Here is a 6000-nt window from a genome sequence, read left to right as displayed (position 1 = left end):
AACCCAAATGTTTTGGAATCCGTGTTACAAGAAATACAAGTTTTGTTACATGCACATCTTCATTTTTTGTTTGTATTTTAATCCAAGAAAAAGGAAATAATAAATAGGCTTTATTTGTTCTAGGAGTTCTACTCAGTAATTGTCTGTGATTTTTGGCTTGATTGTGTCTTACAGTGTTACTAGTTTCTGGTTAAATTTTGAAACCTATTTGACATCATTAGCTAGGTCAAAGAATAAAGGTTGCTAAATCTACTATTTTTACTAATTTATTTTTAATGTAGCAATAATCAAGTTCTGTGTGTGAAATTTTTTCCATGATCACATGTTACAACATAATTTCTGCTACCCAAGTTTGGGAAATTTTAGAGCTGTTTAACTATTTATTTGAGTTAATGCTTGTTAAGTAGGATTTAATTATGATAAATAGTTTCATTGCTTAGAAAATTATGATTATTTTTTTGAGACTCTATTTCTATCATGTGTTCATGTATACAAAATTTAGGATCCATAAACACTATATAACTTCCTGTACTAATTAGTTTAATCATATGTGGTTTAATTTTGTCAAAATTATTACTTCTGTTTTATGCCTAGATAAATTATCAAAACTTTATGAGGTGTTCATAATTATGTGAATCCTATTCTGAAAAATTTTTAGCTTCATAAGTGCTGTATTTTGTTCTGTAGAAATTGATCTTGCTCTAGGTGTAGTCTGAATAACTGTTTTATTCTAATTAATTGGTGGCATGAAATGGAATGAATTTTACAGGGTAGAGTGCTCTATGTATTTACTGTTTTAAGTAATTTTTTTGCATTTAAATGCTGGTTGTATTCTGAGTTACTCAATTCTTTGCAAACCATGATTTATATGCTATATAAACTAACTAACACTTACTTTATAAGTTTAATCAAATTGTTTTGTGAAGTTGATCTTGTTGTTTTGTGTAGTAATCGTTGTTAAATAACTACCCTATAAACGCTTGCCCATGTGAATGTATATTTGCTATTTGTTAGACTACAACTTTATCGTGAAGCATGTTTGTGGTAATACTGTTTCTTGCATCCCATATAGATACGACTGTTTTAGCGGACGGGGCGTACGAGTTGATCCCGGAGTCTGAAGAAGGTGATCCAGAAGCCCAGGTGAACGCCTCTATATTGACTGAAGCCCCGGACCAAAGTCCGGAAGAGCCCAAGGCTAACCTAGCTAGCGACTACCGCGAAGGCAAGCCCCGGACATAACCCATATTTCAAATTATTACAATTTATCGTTATTACTTACTTGTGCATTTACAGTTCTTAGGATTTGAATTGAGACCCTAGATGCATGATCCTAGGAACCTATGTACTGAACACTAGACCTGAGTTCGAATAATTGCTAAGCTTATAGGACCGGTAAAAGTCGAGTGATTGCCTGTCACTCGCGAGCTCTATAGGAATTGCTTGTTTACTTTCTGCTATCAATATAAGGACGACGGACGGGGTCGTGTTCGATATCATGACCTTGTGTGAGACTCCGTCTGTGTTGATGAACTTGCTAAGGTCGCGGTGTGTGATAGAGGTGGTTAAGTTTTTGAACGTACTAGCCACATGCCGTAAATATGGTACGCGGCAAGCCTAGTAGCCGATTGGACCGGGGAGTGGATATACCTTTCACTCTCTCTTAGAGATAGGTTTTTATTTATGTTTATGTTGCGCAACACCACAGCTACAGGGAGGAAGATGGTGCTCTGTAGTCGGGGAGAGTGACCCTATCCATAGGTCGGAATGAAAGGTAAATGGTTGTTTGGGAACGACCCGACGGTGTTCCAAACATGTGTGTTAGGTCTGCCTAGCCAGGCTAACAAATTTCGATTCAAATCGTCCGCTTCTCATGGTTTGGGACTGCTTGATCCCTTTGCCACACAGAGTAATAAGAGCAACATTACTATGATCAATCTTGATGTTTGACTAAAGTTCTACCATGGTTGGATAGGATTAGTTGCTTACATAGAATGGTTAATCAACTAGAATATGGAAAGCTAAAATGTGAAGTAAGGACCTACTCTTTATTGCTTTTCAGCAAAAGAAAAACCAGAGCCTCACAGAACCTTGCATAGTCTAGTTAGGTGGGCTAAGTATACCCATTGATGGTTAAGTCTTGCTGAGTATTAGAATACTCAGCCTTGCTATTGAAACCTTTTTCAGGTATGAGTTCTGAGGACCAGATCGCTAGTCTGTCTTGGCCCTGCTCTTTGCCTCCTGGCTAGTCCGTAGAATGGGATCTGTCTTCGACCGGCAATGACCCTGACGAGTGATACCTTGCTTGGGCTAGCTTGGTATACTTTTGCGACGTGTTGTAGCCGTCGTGTTTTCTTTCCGCTGCTTTTTAAACTCTAAACTTTAAACTTATGGCTTGTATAACTGTTTTACTAAGTTTGGACCTGTAATATTACTTTGAACTTGTGTAATAACTGCTATGCCTGTGTTGTAAAATATGTATGGTTGTAATATCTCTAGACTCGCCTTCGTGCGGGGTATGCTTGTTCAATCCGAGAACCGGTGGTTGTATCGGGACGTTACCCGACAGACCAAGAATTGTTCCGTTTGAAGTGCGTTTGAGCCGGTGTTGCCTTTAGGGTGATGGTCAGCGCACTTGAGCCGGGATAATTTAGGTGGTTCTGCCACATCCTGGGTACAGAGATGGTGGTCAGTCTCTTGAAAGCCAGTGGCTCCAAATGGAGAAAAGGCAAAGGCACATGATCAAGAGTTATCATTTCTGCAGATGTGGCTTCCGAGGAAGATGCATCTGAAAGGTTACCGGCAAGAACATCTTCCACTGTCAAAGTTATATTAGGACCGTGAGCTCTAAGATATTCTGCAGTTGAACCTGACTGATCAAAGGTGATGGAATCTTGTGGAGATTCTTGATCTTGGTGTTGCACAAGATTATCTCCCTGATTGGGAATAGGCAAAGCATCCCAGTCATCAGCTGCCAATTCATCCTCAATCTCTGCATCCTAGTCATCAACATTATCATTCATCTGTAGATCAATCTGCACATCTCCCATTTGTTCAGCATTCAGACTTGCATCTTCAGGAACATGATGAGAAGCTCCATGCAGATCATGTTGCCAACCATGTAGAGCATCTGGGTTGCCCTCTAATATATGTCCATTCACAGGATGATGATTACCATCTAGAGGGACTGGATCCTCATTTTGAGGAAAAACATCTGGAAAATGACCATTGAGGATGAAGACCGGTACTACCAGGACCTGCCGGCTCCACCCAAAAGTGAGCCCTGAGAAACAATCAAGCTACGAGGCACTCGCTCTGGTGAAAGAACTAGGCATCGTGTAAGAACACGAGACTTATTCGGCCCTTCTAGCCAACTGATGAGATGCCCAAAGGGAGCAACTACAGCTTTAACAAAATCAAGAACCTGGTAATCTTACAGAAAGCCCAAGAACATGACCCAACATTCTCTGATATAAGGACATGCCCTAAGATTTCTTGCTTCATCATGTTTCTGAACCTGAATCTCCCATTGACCAAATTGAATTGGGGAAGCATGAAGAAGGTTCCCTCGCTGAACAGGGTTTTCCAACTAAAAAAGTCCTAAACCCAGGACCAAAGGAAAAGCAGAAACAACTCTCACCAGAAAGTTTTCCTGGAGGAAAATCACCACCTCTTGGAGAAGATCCTCCACTTGAGCTATGGCCGGCTCAGGTTGCAACGAGATGATAGCATACTGCTCATGCTGTCGCGGCGGCTCTGCACCAAGAGCGACTCGAGTGCGAGTCGGTCTCTGCCAACCATGTTCAACATGGAGACTTGCTAGGACTAGGAGCATCGGATTACAAGGAAAATTCGCCATGGATGGAATGGGTGGCGGCGGCGGCGGTGGAGCTGCAGGTGATGATCGCGGTGCACTGTAGTTTGGGGGAGATGAAGAGCCGGGAGGGAAGGGCTGATTCTCCGAGGCAGGTGTACTATGATCGAGGAGCGTATTTTCTGGAGAGGGATTGCGTAGGGTCAGCTCCGGGGGAATGGCTCGGACCCTAACCTTGGGGGCCCATAAAACTTTGGGCTGAGCTTTGGTGAAACACCAACGAGCCTGATGTCCATTGTTGAAGCAGGCCTTGCAGCACCAGGTACTTGTGCAGGATCGAGATGAGTGGCCCAAGGCTAGGCATTTGGCACAAAGAACATTAGGCCCAGAGTTTGAAGATTCAAATTTTGAACCGGTATCAGTGCTTGTCATTAGTGGCTCCATGAATTTCGGATCAGAAGAATGATTGGTGGATCTTTTGGGATCGAAATGAATTCTTTCAAAAGTTGAAGAAACCGGGATCAAAGTAGGAACTACCATTGATCCATCAACGAAAGAATCAGGAACAACATCCAAATTATGTTTTGGCACTGACGAAGACTGAGTCAGATTTGGGGCAAAATGAACACGGCGATTGGATTTGGGAGCAGAAGAACGAGCTTTCTTTTCCCTTTTTGATCAAACACGAGTCCATTCTTGTTCCTATTCTTGTTCCCACAATAGTTTTTCACGCTCCCAATGTGGGGCGCCATTGCTCCAAAGATGAAAATACACATCAAAGTAAGAACCAATGAAGCGGCGAAGGTTGTAAACCATGAAACCCACTGCTTTACAGGAAACCGAGAAACAAAAATGCCGGTCACTTTGAAAGGAGACATGAAAACCTGGCGCTGATCCACCCAAACAGGATTGAAGCAAGAGCGCAACACTGTCCTCCGTCAAACGGACCTAGTAACATCGGAAAGTTGCAAGCAGAAAGAAGGAACCATCAGGAGAGGAGGAGGGATGATGAACTGACTTGCCAAGCCGTCGGCGAACATCCTCTTGGAAGGATTTTCCAGGGAGGAAATCCAACAAAGAGAGGGGATCCTTGGCCATAGCGAAGGATCAGAAGACTCAAGAGGATGAGACGCCTAGATCCATGTAGCAGTCGCGAGATCACCATGGAGTCGCCGAAGGAGAGCCTTAGGGTAATATTGAAAGTAAGGATCCACTATTAGTAGCTTTCCAGCAAAATAAACTCCAGAGACAAAAGCATTGCATACTAGGAGTCGGCTAAGTATATACCATTAGTCGGGTAAGTCTTGCTGAGTATTAGTATACTCAGGGTTTGTTCTTGACCCTGTTTTAGGTGTAGCTGCTGCTGGTTGGAGCTAATCAGGATTCACATCAGTGGGCTCGATGTGATATCCTCACGTCTTCATAGTGATCATGTTTTTTTTAAAATTGAACTCCTATTTTAAACTTTCGCTGCATGCTAAACTCTGTGTTGTAATTTAAATTTGAGAAATGTTTGCTTGGAATCATCTGTGCTTATCTTTGTGCGAGACTTCCAGTGTATGTTTCGATCTATGATTACCATGGTTGAATTGGGATTGGCCCAATAGACTGCCGGGTTATACCGTTTTTAGTGCATATGTACCGGATCAAGATTAAAGATGAGGGTCAGTGCACTTAAGCCGGTATAATTTGGGGGCGGTTCTGCCACAGCTTTGCCCCTCCTGTTCACTATCAAAAATAAAAAAGGGGGCTCAGGGGGGTGTTGCTGAGCTTCTCAACAAGGTGAAGAAGCTGGTTGTTCACCCTCCTTCCCTTGCTCCTCCTTTTCCTGATTTCTCCTCCTCCTCCTAGCTCCAAATGGTTAGGGAGAGAGGGCTCCTCTGATGGAACCCGCTGTGTTTGTTCCTGATCTTCGATGAGAGTGGGGGATAACTCGATTTGGGGAGGAGTATCGACGTTGTGCTGCCCGACTACAACACCACAAGGGGTTGCGCCTAGGGGTGGTAAAGGGCCCGATATTTTGAACTAGAAAATCTAAGGGCCGGGCTCTAAAAGGGCCGGGCTCTAATCTTATACAATTTTGAACTAAATAATTTAAGGGCCTTGTTGGGCTATGAAGAGGCCACTAGGGCTATGGCCCATTACCACCCCTAGTTACGCCTTAGCGACAGCTACACCGCCTCCTA

This window comes from Panicum virgatum, chromosome 4K (assembly GCF_016808335.1).
Source record: "Panicum virgatum strain AP13 chromosome 4K, P.virgatum_v5, whole genome shotgun sequence".
Taxonomy (NCBI): domain Eukaryota; kingdom Viridiplantae; phylum Streptophyta; class Magnoliopsida; order Poales; family Poaceae; genus Panicum; species Panicum virgatum.
This window is presented reverse-complemented; position numbering follows the sequence as displayed.